The sequence below is a fragment of the Phacochoerus africanus genome, chromosome 5 (assembly GCF_016906955.1).
Source record: "Phacochoerus africanus isolate WHEZ1 chromosome 5, ROS_Pafr_v1, whole genome shotgun sequence".
Classification (NCBI taxonomy): Eukaryota; Metazoa; Chordata; class Mammalia; order Artiodactyla; family Suidae; genus Phacochoerus; species Phacochoerus africanus.
In genome coordinates this window covers 64230334-64252239 of record NC_062548.1, presented here as the reverse complement: position 1 = coordinate 64252239, position 21906 = coordinate 64230334, and the positions used below count along the sequence as shown (strand labels likewise).

General features: G+C 45.9%; 1 protein-coding gene across 1 annotated transcript in view; it reads right to left on the bottom strand.

Moving 5' to 3' along the window:
* The window catches only part of TRABD2A (TraB domain containing 2A), a 54056-nt gene that overhangs the window by 19639 nt on the left and 12511 nt on the right, over positions 1-21906 (bottom strand).

Sequence of the window (21906 nt, the reverse complement as noted above, 5' to 3'; positions counted from 1 at the left end):
GGACTCTGCTATTAAAAAAAAAAAAGAAAGAAAGAAACTCAAAACCCTGGACAGTGTCCAAACAAAAGGAGGATTGTCCTAAGTCAGCCCCCACTGGATGACACCAAAGGAAGTGCCTTAAGAGGGACACCGACAACCTGGAACTCTCCCCCAAGAATGACCCAGACATGAGGGTCCCAAAAAAAGCTGGCTTGTGAGGAACAGGTGAAGGTAGGGAGACAGACAGACACAGGTAACCAACAGGTTTCAAGGACATGAAAGACAGGACAGGACTGTACACAATACACACATCTTCCAAACATCAGGGCAGCCTTTGCTGGCTGATGAGTTCATGAGACGTTAATGGAAGTTATTATGGAAAAAGGGAGTGGGATGAAGGCTAAACAAAATCAAACAGGTTTTTGCATAAACAACAAGGTCCTACCATATAGCACAGGGAACTATATCCAATCTCCTTGGATAGACCAGGATGGAAAAGAATATAAAAAAAGAATATGTATGACTACGTTGCTTTGTGGTATAGCAGAAATTGACACAACACTGTAAATCAGCTATACTTCAATTAAAAAAATCAAATGAGTTTTTTCATTATGGAACTTCTAGAGTTTTGATACATTAGTGTGTGCTGTGCTTCTCCTCAAGGGATAGAGAGAGTGCTGGGTTTCCCAAGCTGATTTCAGGCACACATCGCAAGAGAAGGGTTTGGCTGGACCATCTTTGGGGACAATCCAGACTCAAGGAATTTTACAAAGCAGTGAATCCTCCAGGAGAGCTAGGTCAGAGGGGGCAAGGTGAGGATTCTGGCTCCAGGTGGGAACTGGGGCCGGCCACGCTCCACCAGAATCCTGACGACACCGAAGATGCTGTGGCATTTTCTAGCTAGTTCCCCCAAGGGTGAACAAGACATATCACCTCTGACCACTGCCCCAGTAGCCAGTGGATAGGACACTGCCTTGCTGGAACGTTCCCCCACTCCCCTATCTATCTGACCATGAGGTCTTTGGCAGGAAGTTTTCAATTCTCTGGAAGTAACATATTGCAGGGCACAAGTCATCCAATGACCCCATGCAGCTCCAAGTCCCTCCTCTCTGCTTTGCTACTTTTTCTTCCTCGTCCACAGGTTACCGAGCACATGGGCCTGCCTGCTGCACACCGAGACCCCACCTCCCTCGGTTACTCTGTCCCTGTTCAGGGCCCTTAACCAAAGGGGGAGTGGGCAGGTCCCTTTTTGTAAAATCCCCCCCCTCCTCTCTTGTCTCCACGTGCCCCCCAACCCTCCAGCAGAGGCACCTCCTCCAGCCTCTCCCGGAGGTCAGCTCCCCGAGGATCTGCAGATCAGCCTCTTCTGTCTTGGGACTGGACCTTCCAGCCTATGCTGTGTTCCCACCTTCCCCACCCCTCTACTGGTGACACGGGCTGACAGAGAGGCAAATACATCCATGTACATGTCTGTACATTTTGTTCTAAATGAAGAAACTCAGTCTTCCATAGAGATGAGCCCCTGGGCTCTAAAGCCATATAACCAGGACCTACCCATACCACTGGGGTTCCTAAATGATTTTCAATCAGCTAGAGGAACAAACCTTTGGAGGAGAAGGAGAGGGGGTGTTATGAAGCACCTCTCAGATACGCCATGCCCCAGGCCAAGATCTCTCGCATTCTGTCTCAGTCTAACTCATCCAGACCAAGGTCTCAGGGTCCGATGGCTCACAAACACCTGCTGATGGACTTGGGTGTGCTAAAGGTATTCAGGGCATGCCCAGGTAACCTGTTGCTAAGAGACCTTCCTCCAAGAGCATTCATTGATTCTAAAATACACACACCCCAGAAGTTCCCATCGTGGCTCAGTGGTTAACGAATCTGACAAGCATCCATGAGGACACAGGTTTGATCCCTGCCCTTGCTCAGTGGGTTAAGGATCCAGTGTTGCCATGAGCTGTGGTGTAGATCGCAGACATGGCTCAGATGCTGCATGGCTGTGCCTGTGGCGTAGGCTGGCAGCTACAGTTCCGATTTGACTCCTTGTCTGGGAACTTCCATATGCCTCAGGTGCAGCCCTAAAATGCAAAAAAAAATTAAAAAATAAAATAAAATACACACACCCCAAAGTTCATTGCAGCATTATTCACAACAGACAAAACATGGAAGCAACCTAAATACACATCAACAGAGGAATGCATAAAGAAGATGAGATACATTACTCAGTCACAAAAAAGGAGATAATGCCACTTCAGCAACATGGATGGACTTAGAGATTATGGTACTAAGTGAAGTCAGACAGAGAAAAACAAACATCCTAAGACATTGCTTATATGTGAAATCTAAAAAAAAAAGGATACAAATAAACGAACTTACTGACGAAACAGAAATAGACTCACAGACATAGAAAACAAACTTTTGGTTACCAAACGGGACGGTGCTGGGGGGAGGGATGGACTGGAGGTTTGGGATTGGCATATGAACACTGTGGTCTATGGAATGATTGGCCAATGGGGACCTGCTGTATAGTACAGGGAACTCTAATCAATATTCTGATAATTGATGTGGGAGAAGAATCTGAAAGAGATTGGAGGTGTGTACATGTATAACTGAATCACTTTGTCGTATAGCAGAAATTATGACAACATTTTAAACAAACGATATGTCAATAAAATGTTAAAAAATAAATGAACAAATAAATTAGTGCTTATCTGTTTAAATAAATAAATAAATAAAATGTGTTCCTTAAAGTAGTCTTTGTATTTAAAGAAGATTGAGGAGTTCCCATCGTGGCGCAGTGGTTAACGAATCCGACTAGGAACCATGAGGTTGCGGGTTCGGTCCCTGCCCTTGCTCAGTGGGTTAACGATCCGGCGTTGCCGTGAGCTGTGGTGTAGGTTGCAGACGCGGCTCGGATCCCGCGTTGCTGTGGCTCTGGCGTAGGCCGGTGGCTACAGCTCCGATTCGACCCCTAGCCTGGGAACCTCCATATGCCTCGGGAGCGGCCCAAGAAATAGCAAAAAGACCAAAAAAATTAAAATAAAAAATAAAAAATAAAAAAAAAATTTTTTAAAGTTAAAAAAAAAGAAGATTGAGGCATTCAGTCTACTTTTTTTTTTTTTTAGGGCCACACCCCTGGCATATGGAAGTTCCCACGCTAGGGGTCGAACTGGAGCTACAGCTGCCAGCCTACACCACAGCCACAGCAATGCAGGATCCGGGCTATGTCTATAAGCTATACCGCAGCTCAAGGCAATGCCAGATCCTTAACCCACTGAGCAAGGCCAGGGAATCTCTCGTCCTCATGGATACTAGTGGGATTCATTTCCGCTGCACTACAGAACTCTGAGGCACTCATTCTAACAGACACATTCTAACAATCTGCAAATTGGAGAACATTGCGTGGGCCACATTATACATCAAATAAGAACTTTGTTTATTCAGCCCCTTCTCAATATATTCAAATGTCACCTGTTCACTGGAAGCTTACAAAGCCTCGCTAGGACATTGTCTTTGCTTTTGATGATGAAGCTTTAAAGAAGTTTGTATACCAAAACTAAGCCAATAACATTAATGGTTTTCTGAGTACTATGTACCCTGCTAAATGCTTTGCTTCTGTTCTCATTTAATCCTCTCAACATCCTAAGGTAGCCACTATTATTACCCCTATTTTAAAGAAGAAGAAAATGAGGCAAAGAGAAGTTAAACACCTTGCTTATGGTCACCTAGCTTAGTAAATCAAAATGTCCCCACAAAGTGTGTGAATCCAAGCAGTCCAATTCCAACCCCGATATCTCCACCACCATGCTGCACACGAGGTACGCTGCTACCAAGTAGCGTAACTGACTTTTTGTTATGTGGTCTGATTTACATTATTAGGCTATGCTAAAGACCTAGGAATCTAAAATTAGGAAGAAGAGATGAAGGGTGCTAAGAAGGTGAGAGAGAGAGAAGAGGGAAAAAGAGGAAAGAAGAAGAGAGAAAGGGAGTCAGAAAGAAAGGCACATACTACCGCTTTCCTTCACCAGATAAGATTAGCACACACAGTATAACTAGAAAACAGAAAATTTTATACAACAGGATTTTTAAATTGCCCATAATTTCAACACTCAGGTTATAATACTTTTCATAATATGTGAGTATATTTCCTTTCAGTTTATTCTATACATTTTATACAGTTGATGGTACTATATATAAAATGTAGTGCCCTGCACACATAACAACTCATTACCCACCATGTCCCTGTGGACATAAATCCTGGCGGGCCCTACCCAGCGCTCAGTACCTTCTTCATCTTTCATCCTGGGGGTCCGTCCACACACTGCACCCAGCGCTGCTCCATCTTCCTAACAGCTGCACAGAAACCATGACAAGCACATGCACTGGCCCCCTGGCTGGACTGCTTCTGTAATTACACTCTGCCAGTGCAAATCACTGCCTAGCTCGCCCCCCAAGGGGATTCTAACATGCAAGCTGGGCTGGGAGCCCTTGAATGAATTCAGTCAGGGTCAGAGCTCTAACCTGAAGAGAGGAACACCAATCACTCCAAGACGAACATCTGGAATAAAGGCAAGTAAGGTGGCTAACTACTGGGTTCAGGAATAGAATTCGGAGTTCCTGTTGTGGCTCAGTGGTTAACGAACCTGAGTAGTATCCATGAGGATGCAGGTTTGATCCCTGGCCTCGCTCAGTGGGTTAAGGATCCGGCTTGCCATGAGCTGTGATGCAGGTCACAGATGAGGCTCAGATCCCACGTTGCTGTGGCTGTGGTGTAGGCTGGCAGCTGCAGCTCCTGTTCAACCCCTAGCTTGGGAACCTCCATATGTGGGGAGCAGCCCTAAAAAGATAAAAGACAAAAAATTATATATATATTCCCAACCCTGTACCAGATTTCCTTGCCAGTTTGAGACTAATGCCTAGGAATGAAGAAATGGAATGAGGCAAGTAGAACAGAGGATGAAAAACATGTCGTCAAGGATGGGGCCTAAGAATCAAGTAGTCAGGCACGGGGAGGCCCAGCTACTTAGGTGGTAGAAACAAAGCAAAACAAACTTTTAGCAAAATGTTTTTGATGCCCTGAGCACTTTATAAAAATCCTCTTCTTTATTCCTCATCACAATCCTACCAGGTTTGTTTCATTTTGCAGATGAAGAATCAGACTCAGAAAAGGTTGATGTGTTGCCCAAGGTCCCAAGACAAGAAAATGGGGAAGCCAGGACTCAAATCCAGACCTGTGGGTCCCCAAATTGTATGCTTTTTCTGCTGAGAAACTGGACAGAACAGCAGGAGGGGCAGCAGCACTGGCCTGGCCTCTCCAAGGTGTCTAAAGCCAACCTCTCCTAAGGCAAAGCCTGACTGTTCAGAACCTATGCACCCCTAAGACAGGAACCCCTAGTTCTCCTACATGCTTCATCCTGGTTGCAAGAGCACCACTTAGGTTAGAAATGGCCTCAAATCCACCTCCCATGTATTAATTAATGGCCCTCGCCCAGATCACTGCATCAGGTCAATTTCCACCTCTGGGGAGAAAAAACCCACAAAAACCACACCTTCTTCTAGGTGTTCCAGAAGTGCTGAATCACTGCGCTCCCTCCTCTTCCAACCTGACACCCAAAGCACAGCCCCTGAAGGGACAACCTTACATAGGACACGATGCCACCTGTCCCCTTCCTCCTCAGGCCATGCCAGTTACACTGGGTGGATATCTGACTCAAGGATACAGCTACTGGCTGAACCATCTGGCTGAGATTTACCACCACAGAACATTTACCCCATAAAATAGACTCAAAAATCATCTGTAAGCAGAAAATACTCAGCTCTAGACCCAAAAGGACTGGCTTTGTTTCAAGTCTCTTAATTTGCACTGGTTGAGATCGAATGAAGGTGAGAGACAGCAAAAAAGGAAAAACTAGTGGAAATTATGATGAAACGCCAATGAGCATGAAGTTTCTAACAGTGCAAAGACTTCGACAGACTTTTCCCCTTTGAAAACACAGCAAGATAGACAGATTTCTGCTTACATTCGTGCTCGCCTTTTATGACAATTTTAGGGGGGAAAAAAATTCCCAGTCCACCCCAAGCCATGTCTTATCAGCTGAATACGCTTCTCCCTCCCTCCAGTGACAATGTCTTCTGAAAAGCTGTGTTCACTGGAAAAAGTAACAAGCTTATTACCAGCCAGTGTAATTCAGCGCTCAAATTCCACCCTTCCACAGCCACTCTCCGGGCTGTGTCTCCCTTTCCACTCGCCCCTTGCTCCCCTACAGCCCCTCTTCTCCTTCCCTTTCTTTCTGGGCTGTGGAAAGAATCAATTAAGCTCCCTGTCCAACCCTGGCAGCAGCCTTCTTTCTCTTTCGTGAGACTTTTTCAGCCACGGGGAGACCCAGGTCCCAGTGGGGGCATTGTTGCACAAGCCCACTGGCCAAAGCAGGGGGGCGAGGGTGGCTGGAGCCTGGCAGATGTGTTTTTTGTCTAAGACAAAGGCCCCCCATTGAGCTTCTTCACTTTCCAGCACTTTTATCCCCCTCAGATCAAAGGGCCGCTCTGCATATGAAACAGGCACTGCCCTTTAGGCGGTTCCCACCCCCCCCCCTCCAAACACACACACACACACACACACACACACACACACACACCCCCGCCCCACCAGCCTCCCAGCTCTCCAACAAAGCCCCTCGCATCTGTTCTGGCCCAGGCCCCACCTCTTCTGGGGTGCTGGGCTGTTCTGTCTTCTTTTTTTTTTAGTTCACTTTTGAGAGCCATTCGGTCCCTTGAGGTTTAGTTGAGTCGGAGAAGGTCTCCTGCATTCTTCGATCATTCTGCCCACATCATTTTTCAAGGCACCTTGAGGATCTCTGTTCCTTGCCTCTCCCACCTCACCTGGGTATCCAGGCAGTGGGGACGGCCCCCTCAAGCTGTTTTGTCCCCCCCACCACCTCTTCCCAGCCACTCTTTAAAAATCTCTTCTCCTTTATCTGAAAGGTGACTATTCCCTCGACCAGTCTAGACTGATTCCTCAGGGCAAGGTGGTGATGGAAGTCCCGCCCTTTTTTTGTCCTGTTAGCAGAGGCTACCAGACTTGGAGAGATGTTTCCACACCCTTCTCTGGACTTGAGGTTGGCTTTTCATAGGGAAAAGGGTGATTCTCAGAACTTGGACCTGAGCTCTTTTCAGACAAAGGATTCTATTGGGCTTCAAGGCCCTGTCAAGGAGACTGAACTCAAAGCCTCTGGCCAAGACAAGAATTATCAGACCCTTATCATCCTCTGACTCATCTCCTTCTAACGCCCCTTCCCCCACCTTGTCCTACCCTTTCCCACTCCCTAGAGGAAAGGTATGTGGCCCACTCCTCACCCTGCCTCTACAGGGGCCTTGTACACCCCCAACCAACCAGCAAGTGTATCCTAACACCCCTCTTTCCCCAACCAATCAGCAGGTCAACAGGTGTATGGCAAGACCACTCCTTTCTCCCCGGGCTATAAAAAGAGACATGACCATGCGCTCGGCATCAGTTCTCCCTGATTGTCAGGAAGTCGTCCCCCTGCACTGGTAGCATCTCTCATCTTAAACTCTTCTTTTTCTTTGGGGTCAGCTCTCTCTAACTATCAGGAAGTCGTCCCTCTGTGCCAGCAGTGTTTCTATTCTCAATAAACTCTCCTTCCTTTTCACCCCAGAAATTTTTCTTCTGACCCAGGTGCAGAGACCAAGACAGATTCAAGCATGAGGACCAGAGAAACTGATCTTCAGTCATGATCTGACCTGAAAAAGTGTCATTTTGTAAATGATGACACTTCCTGAATTCCAAGAGAGCACAGGGAGAGAACCTGGAAGAATGCACCAGGTGGACTGGGTCTTTTTGCCTTTGGTCCCTGCCACTTCCTGCACAGCCTCCAAGCCCTCTCCTCTCCTCAGTCAGGTCCCCCAACTACCCTCTCCTTCCACCCAGCCCACAGCCTGCCCTGACTTCAGGGCTGACTAAGCACATCCTGTTATGCATGTGGACAGAGCTGTTCCTCCCCACCCCCTCCTCACCCCCCCCCCCGACCCTCCCATTCACAGGTAGAGAGGTATTTGGAGAGAAGGTAATTAAGATTAAATGAGGTCATGTGGGTGGGGCCCAGATCCAATAGGACAGGTGTCCTTGTAAGAAGAGGAAGATTTCCAGACACATTACTCCAATGTTCACTGCAGCACTATTTGCAATAGCCAAGACATGGAAACAATCTAAATGTCCACTGACAGAGGAGTGGATCAAGAAGATGTGGTACATATAGACAATGGAATATTACTCAGCTGTTAAAAGGAAAGAAAAATGGCATTTTTAGCAACATGGATGGACCTAGAAATTACCATGCTAAGTGAAGTCAGTCAGACAATGAGACACCAACACCAAATGCTATCACTGACATGTGGAATCTAAAAAAAGGTCACAATGACCTTCTTTGCAGAACAGATACTGACTTACAGACTTTGAAAAACTTGTGGTTTCCAAATGAGACAGGTTGGGGGGTAGGGGGATGTACTGAGGGTTTGGGATGGACGTGCTGTAGAGTTTGGTTGTGATGACTGTTCTACACCTGTAAATGTAATAAAATTCATTAAGTAAAAAAAGAAGAAGAAGAAGAGGAAGAGACAGCAGAGCTTGCTCGATTCCTTCCCATGCAGAGAAAAGGCCTGTGAGGACCCAGCAAGAAGGCAGCCCTCTGCAAACCGAAGAGAGGCCTCATCAGAAACCAACCCAACCAACACTTTGATTTTATACAGTGAGCCTCCCAAATGCTGAGGAAATCAATTTCTGTTCTTTAAGCCCCTCAGTCTGGGGTATCCTGCAAAGGCAACTCAAGCAGACTAGCTCACCTCCTTCACCCAAATCCCACATGATGCTGGGGTAACAAGAAAGAACAGTCTTGGCATCCCCACTGTGGTGCAGTGGGTCGAGGTTCCAGCACTGTCTCCATGGCAACACAGGTATGATCCCTGGTCCAGCCCAGTGGGTTAGAAGGATCCGCAATTGCCACTCGCATTCCATCCCTGGCACTGAGAACTTCCATATGCCACGGGTACAGCCAAAAAAGAAAAAGAAAAAGAAAACACCACTCTCTCCGTCTCCAAAGTCCGGTGAAAGTTACAACCTCTGCTAAGCACTTCAGAGCTATCTCAGCCCCTTGCTAGAAATTTCCATGCTTTTCTAGTCTACTGCCCTGAAAGGTAATTTTCCTTTACGTTGTTTGAAGTTCTGACAAGACAGATAAGCCTCAGGAGTAATAAACTATGAAGAATCACATGAAGAACCAAATGAAAAGCCCAAGAAAGCTAACTGCACACTCTTAACCACATCCGGGCCTCTTCCTGGGGCTAATTAGGCATAAGTGGTAAGCAGCTCACTAAATGACTACACACAGTATCGCTTCTGCCAAATAAAGAATGTCACTCGCCATCTGGCTTTGCAAGGGTTGAGTCATTAGTCACTGCAGTCAGCAACCTTTAAAACACCCTGAAAGGAGTTTAGGATGGAGATAAGAAACGAGGCACTCTGCTCTGGGAAAACTGGCAGAACTGGCCTTCAGATAGTTAGATATTGTCAGAAGAAAATTCTTAGTAACCTAGATGCTTGTATCTTCTCAAACTTAGAAAAGCACTAAAATCATGAACAGAGACGTTTTTTGTTTTTTTTTTTTTCACAACTAGTACCAACCTTCTTACCAGGATGTGTGCTTGGTTACACATAACCCCTCCCCCCGCCCCCCGTTGTCAGATTCACATGTATACTGACTGCCTCTTACCTCGGGGGAGCAGGTCCTCAGAGCTGCCTGAGAGGCTGCCTCCCAGGCTATAGTCCTCAGCAAGTCCCCACATACAACTGAAACTCACAGCTCTCAGGCTGTGTGTTTTTGTTTCAGTCAACACATTGAGTCCAATCTGCTTCTGGCCATTCTCTTACTGTTTATTGTCTCCAATATACATGAGCATCCATGGCAGGTTCTCCTTTGCACACACACACACACAAAACAAACTATGTGATGCTCACGATTGATTTCTTGCAGAGAGCAACTCTATATGGCAGACAGCCCCCTCCCCAGCGGTCCCACCCCGAGATCCCCAGTGTCTTCCTCCCAGTGTCTTCCTCCCAGTGGCCCAGGGCCCTGGGCTAACACAGCTGAAGCTCTTAGCCAGGGGGCTAACTCTGACACTGCTGCAAAAGTGACCACTGTCTCGGCTCCATCCAGCCTACACTTTGCTGTCAGTGCTTGTTCTGCAACTCTGTTCTTTGTGCTCTCATGTCCCCAGGAAAACAGCCATGTTGCTCCTTGGCCCTAAGAGCACACAGTGACTTCCCTACCTCACTCTAGAGCCCTCTCCAGCCTCCTTGCCCACCTCACCCTTACACAGCTCAACCCGCCACCAGCCAGCACAGCATGGCTTTGCCCAGGTTTGCCTGCACTATTGGCCCATCTGAAATATCTCCCCTAGTTTCCTTTGCCTAGGTAAATCCTAGCCTTTTCTTGAACATCAGCTCAAACTTTAATATGCTTATTAAACAGGATAACATTTAGAATATAACATTGTTATATTCTCCCCCATCAATAACATTATTTGACAAGCCAGGTCATCACAATGACTGCAGAAAGTGGGCCTCCTCGGGCAGAGGACCTTTCCAGAGGCCACCCCACCTGGAGTGGGTGACTTCAAGTGCCAGCAGCTGAGGGCCTGGAAGTCACCCTCATTTTCAGGCTCTACATGGTGCTTCCAAAGTTCAGGGCTGGTTTGGAGAGAAGCTGTAAAGCTGCACCACAGAATGGGAAACCCCTCCTAGAAAGGAAGGGAAGGCCTCCCTAGGGCGCCCCACAGCCTATTAGCACACACCCCACGGCCCCCATGAGATGCATTTAACTTGCACTGCTGATCCTCCTGGAGTCACCCACCAGGAAGCCAGGGGAGGTATGCTGCCAGTAGTGTGTGATCAGCCTCCCTGCCCTGGTGGCAGGAAGGAAGCTACTCTGGGAGGATGAACAAAGGGAGGAAGAGTCAGGGAAGAGATGGAAACAAATCAGCAGAGTTAATGCTGTGGTTTTGGTTAAGTGGGCAGTGTGATGGGCAACCCACTTGAAAAATGGGCAGAAGACCTGAATAAACATTTCTCCAAAGAAGAACTATAGATGGCCAACAGGCACATGAAAAAAGGTTCAACATCAGTAATTATTGGAGAAATGCCAATCAAAATTACAATGAAGAACCACCTCGCACAGGTCAGAATGGCCATCATTAAAAAGTTCTACAAATAACACGTGCTAGAGAGGGTGTGGAGAAAGAGAACCCTCCAACACTGTTAGTAGGGATTTAAATTGGTGCAACCACTATGAAAAACAGTATGGACGTTCCTCAGAAAACCAAGGATAGAATTATCATATGATCCAGCAATCCTAGTCCTGGGCATATGTCTAGACAAAACTATAATTGAAAAAGATACATGCATCTATGTTCATAGCATTGCTATTCACAATAGCCAAGACATGGAAACAACCTAAACGTCCACACAAATGAATGGATAAAGAAGATGTGATATATACAGAGAGAGTCTCATACTAAGTGAAGAAAGTCAGAAAGCGAAAAACAAATATCACATGATATCACTTAAATGCGGAATTTAAAATGTGACACAAATGAACCTGTCTACAAAACAGATACAGACTCACAGACAAGGAAAACAGACTTGTGGTTGCCGAGGGGGAGGAGGTTGGGGGAGGGATGAAATGGGAGGCTGGGGTTAGCAGATGTAAACTATTTACACAGTGAGGGGATAAAAAACAAGATCCTACTGTGTAGCATAGAAAACTATATTTAATGTCCTATGATAAACCATAATGCAAAAGAATATTTAAAAAGTGTATAAACATGTATAGCTGAATGACTTTGCTATACAGCAGAAATTAACACATCATTGTAAATCAACTACACATCAGTTAAAAAAAAAAAAAAGGCAATGTGGTGGGATGGAGTGATTAGAAAACAATCATCTTAAGAGTGCACCCTCCACTTAGGAAATACCACCTGTGCAAGACACCGTGCTAACATGTACACACTACTATATGTAAAACATAACCAACAAAGACATACTATATAGCACAGTTTTCTAATAGTCCATAAGAGAGAAGAATCTGTAATAAAAAAATAGACAGAGATGCATGTATAACTGAATCATGCTGCTGTACACCAGAAAATATCACAATATTGTAAATAAGCTATACTTCAGTAAAAATAATAGAATTTCTTTTCTTTGGGTTTTGGGGTTTTTTTGTTTTGTTTTGTTTTTTGTCCTTTGTCTTTTTAGGGCCACATGCACAGCATATGGAGGTTCCTAGGCTAGGGGCTAAATTGGAGCTGTAGCTGCCAGCCTACACCACAACAGCAACACGGGATCCGAGTCACATCTGCAACCTACACCATAGCCCACGGCAACACCGGATCCTTAACTCACTGAGCAAGGCCATGGATCGAACGTGTGTCCTCATGGATACTAGTCAGGTTTGTTAACCACTGAGCCACAGCGGGAACTCCAAGGATTTTCAAACATTACCATAAAAAAGCCATCAAAATGGGAGTTCCTGCCATGACACAGTGGGTTGCGAATCTGATTGCAGCAGCTCGGGTCCCTGAAGAGATGTGGGTTAAATCCCCAGCCCAGCACTGGGTTAAAGAATCCAGCATTGCCACATTGAATTGATCAGATTCAATCCCTGGCCTGGAAATTTCCACATATCAAAGGTGCAGCCGTTTAAAAAAAAGTTCTTCCTTTAGAGTTTCCACTGTGGCTCAGTGATTTAAGAACCCGACCCTGTCTCTAAGGGTTTGGGTTCGATCCCTGGCATTTCTCAGTGGATTAAGGATCCAGCATTGCCACAAGCTGTGGTATGGGTTGCAGATGTAGTTCAGATCTGTCTTGCTGTGGCATAGGCTGGCAGCTGCACCTCCAATTTGACCCCTAGCCTAGGAACTTCCATATGCCACAGGTGCAGCCATAAAAAGGAAAAAAAAATTCATAAAAAGGCAATGCATGATCCCAGATTGAGTCCTTTTGCTATAAATTATATGACTAGGATAATTGATGAAATCTGAATGGCAAATGAGGATTAAGGTGGTAGTGATGAATCAACATTAATGTCATTGACATTAATTTCATTAATTTCATTGATTTCATCAACATTGATGGTTGTTTTGTGGTTATGGAGAAAAATGTCCTTCTAAGTAGAAAAGCACACTAAGGAGTTCCCTTTGAGGCTCAGCAGTAATGAACCCAACCAATATCCATGAGGACATACATCTAATCCCTGGCCTTGTTCAGTGGGTTAAGGATCCAGCATTGCCAGGAGCTGTGGTGTAGGTCACAGACATGGCTCAGATCCCCCGTTGCTGTGGCTGTGGTGTAGGCGGGCAGCTGCAGCTCCAATTCAACCCCCAGCCTGGGAACTAAAAAGCAAACGAAAAAAAAAAAAGAGAGACACTGGGAGTTATTCCTAGAGTCTAGGCTGTCGTAGAGCTAATCCACCAAGATCTGGCTGCTGGGGCTTGGGAGGAGCTCTCAAGCCTCAGTCTGGTTCAGGATAGGATGCAGGGACGTGTGGCCAAAATGAGGCTGCAGGATTCTGTGAAATGCTTCTTTTATGACCTCAAAGGCAAACAAGCAAGATCAGATCCAGCTGAGGTCAGAATCCCAGCAGCACTTGTGGGATCCATGTACACATCCAAAAAGATGTTTTTTTTTTTTTTTTCTTTTTAGGGCCACACCCACGGCATATGGAAGTTCCCAGGCTAGGGGTTGAATTGGAGCTGCAGCTGCTCGCCTACAGCAATGGTGGATCTGAGCCGTGTCTTCGACCTATACCACAGCTCATGGCAATGCCGGATCCTTAATCCACTGAGCGAGGCCAGGGATTGAACCCATATCCTCATGGATACTAGTCAGGCTCATAACCCACTAAGCCACAACAGGAACTCCAAGACCTACTTTCTTTGAGTTAGACTTTAGAGGGGCCACCCAGAGGCAGCGGAAGGCAGGATCAACACCTGCCTTGTCTTTGAATCCTGAACATGAGAAACCATGCCCAGCCCATGCTGAGTGCTTAAGAAATGTGCCCCAAATAAAGATGAGCAACAAAAGGAAAGATGACTCAAGTGCCTAGGAGGTCTGTGCCCAGGTGGAGACACAGAGCCCAAGTCTGCAGCATTTGAACATCACAGCCAGCCATCAACAGGTACACAGTTGCTTCGATTTTCCATTTCTAGCCAAAAAAAAAGAATTGAAAAAGTTGGCCAAGGTGAAAGAATGCATGGAAGATTCCCCTGGGAAAAGCTAATAGCCCAGCCCAGGTTTCCAATTAATGAAGACAGTTCCCACCCACAACACCTGTGCCGATGCTCTATGAGAAATCAGGGACAGGTTCACCCAAGAAGAGATGTCGGAGCTCCTGCTGTGGTGCAACGGGACCAATGGCATCTTGGGAGCCACTGGGACACAGGTTCCATCCCCAGCCCAGCACAGTGGGTTAGGGATCCAGTGTTGCCGCAGCTGCAGGTTTAGGTCTCTACTGTGGCTCCAATCTGACCCCTAGCCTTGGAGCTCTGTATGCCACGGGGCAGCCAAAAATGACCAAAAACAAAAAAAGAAGACATGTCACAGCTCTTGGGGCATTTATAGTAACTGCAGCATTTCATCCCACTATGCCTACGAACATGAAAATACTATATGGCAATGTGGGGAAGAATGTTAAAAAAAAAAAAAGCAAAAGAATACTGCACAAGCAAAAAGACTGGACCTAATATGAATCTTAAGATGCCAGCCTACATTTACACAGCTGTCAGGAAGGCTGTCTTCAGCTTTTTTAGCTGCAGCTCCAATTCAACCCCTAGCCTGAGAACTAAAAAGCAAATGAAAAAAAAAAGAGATTCAGCACACACTCAGGTTATAGCCCCATTTGAGCCAAGGTATTCACAAGTTCACTGGTTTCCCATTGCTCTTTCCAAGCTCTGCCCATTGAAATCATCCTTCTGCACATCCAACTGGACTGACACACACAACCATGGCCCATGAAACAATCATTAGTATGCCCCTGCCCCTAACAGACACCACATGAACAGCTGAGGCACAAGGACCAACAAAGCACAGCCCAGCTTTGGAGGAGCTTCCACCTCTGGGGGAGGCACACATCAGGGATCCCATGGAGACAGCCTTGGGGACACTGAGAGGACAGCAGAGGGTCAACCCTGGGCTTGGGAGACCTCACGGAGGAAATAATACGTAAGCTGAATCAGCCACTGGCCAGAGGGACAGCATGTGCCTACATTGAGCTCACCTGCCTCCTTCACTAGGAAGGATGTTCTTGTTCATGAGCAAACCTGTCCATATTTTAGGAACCAGCTCCCTTGCAGAGAGTTCATATTTTTTTTTTCTAGGCCTTTATTTTAAACCAAATCTGCAAGGGAAAGGTGAAATGTCAAGATCGCCATCTTGTTTTTTAATTAAAGGATGGCAGATTTTCAAAAGTGTACTAGCTTCAGGTGTACAGCAAAGTGATTCTCATATATATATTCTTTTTCAGATTCTTTTCTCTTACAGGTTATTACAAGACATTGAATCTAGTTCCCTGTGTTATACAGTAGGTCCTTGTTAATCTATTGTATACAGCCATATGTATCTGAATCCCAAGATCCTAACTTATCCCCTTTTTCTTTGTCAAGCATATGTTTGTTTTCTCTGCTTGTGAGTCTGTTTCTGTTTTGTAAATAACTTCATTTCTATCAAGATCTCCATCTTCAAGCACATCCCATCTCAATTATGAAAAATGGAGTCAATGTCAAAGATAAGATTGCTTGTTTTTGTTGGAATTTATGACTAGGGAGCAGCAGGAACTCCCTCAGTAAATCAGACTGTAGATCTGGCAGGTGGCAGGGCTCCAAGGCAAAACTAGATGAGAAAACAAGAGACACAGAGGCCCAGGTTATCCCTGCACAGTCTCACTAAGACCCCAGACTATCCACCAGGGTCATTCCAACAGGACACTGTGCCATCCTTCTGCTCACTGACCCATCCTCACTCTTGCAGTGGCCTCTGGGAACAGAGACTTGTCAGCCTCACAGGGTTGATTGTTCTTAAGATCCAACACACTGATGAGAGAATATGCAGAAAGACTTGCAAACTACAAGACAAGGCACCAAGAAGTGTTCCTGCCATCAGCCTCCCCTTGGTCTGGCAGGCCCACCTCCTTCTCAAAGATTCTGACCCTCCCTCCTCAGGAAGCTTTTTTCAGGCTGGCCAGCACCTCCCAACCTCCCACTCCTCCAACATTCACTAACAATAGCCAGGGATGGAGAGATGGGGTGTCTTTCTAGGCATGTGACCCATCTGGCCAGTCAGACCACCATCTCCTGTGGGTAGAGGCTGCCTCTCCCACACTGCCCTGCCCTGGACCTTTCCAGGGCTCCACCCTAGAACCAGTTATGTCCTCTATTAAGTGACTGACCCACCTAAAGAGAATATTCCCCAAAGAAAAAAGATCTCCATCTTCCCCAACTCCCTGAACTATAACTCCAGAAATACATTTTTTCATAAGACCCGCAAGTATGTCCACTGGACCCAACCACTGTTTAAGTTTTCACTGTGCTAAAAAAAAGGTGGGGGGAGGATGCTTTTCAGCCAAAAGGGTGAGTTATTAGGATCTTGGGGTAAAGAGGGCAGGAATTGGTAGTGACATCTACTGCTGGACCTTACAGAGTGACAGCTGACGGGGCAAGTATGAAATATGTGAGTGCCATCTATTGGCAAGAGTAATCAATAACAAAGGAACAATTCTTTGCCAACAGCAATTCAGATAATAAGAACACTTATGTTTCATCTAAAGCATACTTTTGGGTTTTACATCCAACTACTTCTTAGGATACGGGAAGTCCAGAGATGAGGCCTTGCATGTGGAAAGCGCTCTTGGCTGCATGCATATTAGCTCTCAGATCCTGTGACTCAGACCCCAAACCTTAGTGTGACTGGGTCCCAGGGACAGACTCCAACACCAAGGGTATTGGGCTGCCTCAAATTCCCATCCCACCTGAACTTGACAGCCCCCACACCATTGAGGAAGCAGGCAGGAGACGCCTGTGGTTAGGCAGTCATTCCAGTCAGCTCCTCAGAGGAAGCAGACAAGGTGTCACATCTGAAGTCTGTGTATAGATGCCTGGCAGTGCCTGACCTTGGAAATGAGATTCAGAAAGATCACTTCTCTAAGGAACCATCGATCTTTCACAGGGACGCACCTATGCAGAAGGGGAGGGAAGTGAGGTGAGACCCACGGCTGAGCCTCCAGCTCTGAGCTCATGTGCATTCTTCACACGGGGAAAGGCAAGGTGGCCAGTGGTACCAAGCAGGCAGGAACTTTGGATGAAAAAGATCAGGCATCGAAACGGGACTCTACCCTGCAGGGTAAGGGTGGCGTCTGCCCTGGGACGGCAGGATCAAATCCACGGACAGGAAGGAGGCGTTCCTTCTCTGATGCCAAATCAAAGTAGCTAAAGGAAACAGTTCTCAGATAGTAGAGAAACAGTGAAGAGAGAGAGAGAGGTGAGGAAATAATGGAATCATGAGGGATCTAGAAGAGGCCTTCCGATCCCTCTCCATGCAAAGTTAGAGACTCCTTCAACCACTTACCCCATAGAAGCTTACTGAGCATCTACTATGTGCTGACGTGGTGCTAAGTCCTAGAAAAACAGTGATGAGTCCTGCCATGGAGAAGCTGGTATTATAAAGATTTCAGGTTCTAAGGAGCAACAACCAGATTACACCTTAACTTTTTTTTTTTTTTTTTAGTCTTTTTGTCTGTTTTTTCTAGAGCTGCACCCACGGCATGTGGAGCTTCCCAGGCTAGGAGTCTAATCAGAGCTGTAACCGCCGGCCTACACCACAACCACAGCAATGCCAGATTCTTAACCCACTGAGCAAGGCCAGGGATCAAACCCGCAACCTCATGGTTCCTAGTCGGATTCATTAACCACTGAGCCACAACGGGAACTCCAAAACTTTTCTTTTTTTTTTGTTTTTAGGGCTGCATCTGCAACATATGGAGCTTCCCAGGCTAGCGGTCCAATCGGAGCTACAGCTGCCAGCCTACACCACAGCCACAGCCACAGCAACATGGGGTCCTTAACCCATTGAGCGAGGCCAAGGATTGAACTCCAAACCTCATGGTTCCTAATCAGATTAGTTTCTGCTGCGCCACAACGGGAACTCCCACTTTAACTTTTTCATGTGGCACCATGCTCAACAGGAATTTAATGGGCGTGTTAAAAGTATATAGAAATGGGTGGCTATGAGGGTAACTCTTATAAGCTCATACCCTGATCCTTGAAGTTTAGGGCCAGCCGGGTAGGGATGGTTTAATACTGGAACATCTACAAATAGAGATCAAACAAAGACAGTTCTAAGACATCACTGAAAGTTGCTGAGACAGTAAATCTTAAAAGTTCTCCTGGGAGTTCCCACTGACGCTCAGTGGAAACAAATCCGACTAGTAACCATGAGGATGCGGGTTCAATCCCCAGCCTCATGCTCAGTGAGTTAAAGGATCCAACGTTGCTATGAGCTGTGGTGTAGGTCACACTCGCAGCTCAGATCTGCTGTTGCTATGGCTGTGGTGTAGGCTGGCAGCTGTAGCTCCGTTTCCACTCCTAGCCTGAGAACTACCACATGCCACAGTGTGGCCCTAAAAAGAAAAAAAAATGTTCTCATTACAAGAAAAAAAAGACTTTTGTAATTATAGATAGCCAAAGATGATAACTAGATTTGTTGTGGTGATCATTTCATAATATACACAAATATCAAGTCTTTATGTTGTATGTAGATGCTTGGTGGTGCCTGACCTTGGAAATGGAAATCTGAAACTAATATAATGTTATGCATCAATTATATCTCAACATTTTTTTAAAAAACATCACCACAGATCACAACAAAAGAAAAAAGATCTTGATGAAACTCAACAACTGCTTCCACTAAAAGCAACAACTGCTTCTGATAAAATTCCCAGTAAAGCAGAAATTCAAGAATGTTTCACTCCCATCAGAAAGACTAATCAACTACGCGGCTCAGACCAGGCGTTGCTGTGGCTGTGGTGCAGGCTGGCAGCTGTAGCTCCAATCCAACCCCTAGTCTGGAAATGTCATATGCTGCAGGCACGGCCCTAAAAAGACAAAAAATATAAATATAAGAATCCAACATTGTCACTGCTGAGGCTCAGGTTTGATCCTTGGTCCTGGAACTTCTGAATACCTCAGGTGCAGCCAAAACAAAAAACAAAAAACAAACAAACAAAAAAAACTCCCCCATGTGTTAACTATGTGATCATGGGCAAGGATCTAGCATTGCTGTGGCTGTGGCATAGGCCGGCAGCTACAGTTCCAATTTGACCCCTGGCCTGGGAACCTCCATATGCTGTGGGTGCAGCCCTAGAAAGACTATATATATGTATGCATATGTTTGAAAGATGAGGAACGAAAGTTCAGAGACATGAAGCTACTCAAAGTCACCCCCCAGTAAGTGACAGGGTGGAAATTCTAACCCCGGTTCATCTGACTCTGGATCCAGGGCATCCTCCACTATGGGGAGTGTTCCAGCCTCTGTCTCGAGCTGCCTCCACCCCACAATCTGAGAGGTGAGTGGGGAGCCCACAGGAAGGGACCCCAGCTCTCCTTACAGCTCTGCCCTCTGCCTCTTCCTGGCAGCTGGCTGCAGGAGTGGGCTCCGGAGGCTGCAGGGCCGGGCCATCTCCTCGTCTCACTGTGTGGTCGGCACCCATGGCTGTCCTCCTTCAGAACTATGGGGAGGGAGCAACAGAATGAGGAGAAAGGAGCTAGCCACCCCTACCCTGGGCAGGAGAAGACAGGGGCCCGAGGGCGTGAGTTAGGGCTCGTGGTCCAGCAAAATGGGCACAAATGGTCTTGCTTACTAAGAAGGGAAACTCCACCAACCACCACCCCAAAATTCACCCCACAATGAGAATGAACCACAAACAAGTACAACTTTGTTACACAAAGTACATGGGTACACAAAGGTACTACTAAGCAAAAGAAGCCAAGCATACTGGGTAATTCCATGACGCAAAGTTCTAAAACAGTCAAACCAACTTATGCTCAAAGGTTTTCAGAATCAGGATTATTCCTGGAGTGCAGATGGTTATCCTTGGAGTGGGGATTAGAGGTAGGACCATAGGACTAAGAAGCTTCTGGAGAGCCAGGCCACATCCCAAGACAGGCAGTCTAGCATTCATTTATTATTATTATCTTTTTTTTTTTTTTTTTGTGCTCTCAGCATGTAGAAATTCCCAGGCCAGAGATCAAACCCAAGCCACAGCAGTAATCAGAGCCAGAGCAATAACAGTGCTTGATCCTTAACTTGCTGAGCTGCCAGCGAACTCCATTGCATTTGTGTTCTTGAAGAATGACTTAAAACAGAAATATGTGACATTTGTTGGGATGACAGGAAAAAACAGGTTTTCTTTCCTGGTAATACACAAATAAGTGATATAACTAACAGGTGTATTTTATCATCCCCAGAGTAATTTTCTTTCTTTCTTTCTTTCTTTTTTTTTTTTTTTCCTTTTTAGGGCCACACTCATAGCACATGGAGGTTCCCAGGCTAGGGGTCGAATAGGAGCTATAGCTGCCAGCCGTACACCACAGCCGCAGCAACACCAGATCTTTTTTTTTTCTTTTTTTTAATCATTTATTTATATATATATTTTTTCTAGTGTACAGCATGGCGACCTGGTTACACATACAGCATACATTCTTTTTTCTCACATTACCTGTTCCATCATAAGTGACTAGACAGAGTTCCCAGTGCTACACAGCAGGATCCCGTTGCTAATCCATCCCGAAGGCTTCATTCTGCATCTATTTACCCCAAGCTTCCAGTCCCACCCATTCCCTCCCCTTCCCCCTTGGCAACCACAAGTCTATTCTTCAAGTCCATGATTTTCTTTTCTTTGGAAAGTTTCCTTAATTAAAGTTAGTTTTTGCCATCTCCTTCCCCACTTTAAGATCTATGGTAAATTCAATGAATTAAACATAATGCGTCTGCTTTAGAGCATTTACCACAAATTACCACTATCTATCTGCCTGTTTGTTGCATGTCTACCCAAGGGAATGCAAGCTCTCTGAGGGCAGGGGTATGCCTGTGCTGTTAAGCCCTGGCTCCCGGCACCCAGCACCCAGCATTACTGAATGAAAGGGAATGGTCAGTTGAACTGTGCCAGTAGGCCAGGTATAGCAGAGATTTCTGTGCCTGTTTGCATCCAGTTGGTTGGATATGAGGTTTGACAGGGACCATTTAAACTAGACTTTCAAACTCTGCATGCAGCCTTGCAGTGCAAGTAGTCCCTTCTCATGTGATTTTCAGTGAGGTGAGTTTTCTCATCAGAAAGAAAAGAAGGGAGAGAAGATTATCATCAGTTTCTCTTCCAGCTCTGAGATCCTCAGTTGTTTGGGAGATATCCCCCCATTTTTCAGGTGCCACTTATCCCAAAAGTGCCTCAGAACGCCACATGAGGCTAAGGAATAGATGTGTGAAAAAATGAGCGCAGTTTGAATTGAGGATGTGGGAACACCCATTGGTATTTCAGAGCTATACTGGGGGTATATAGTTAAGGTTCTATAGAGTAGGTTATCTTGCAGTAAGCCGGCTGTATTGAACCTGTCATGGCTTACCTGGTCCGTCTTGTCTCATTTGGCAAGAATCTCAGCTACCAGTGAAGAAAACATTTGCTTTCCTATGTAGCAAGAACAATAACGTTTATGCAGTTTCAAAATCCCTTGCTTATTCCACTTAGTTTCACTCCTAGCCATTCCCTCACCAAAGAAGAATCATGCCAAGTGGATATTGGATTAATAAAATGC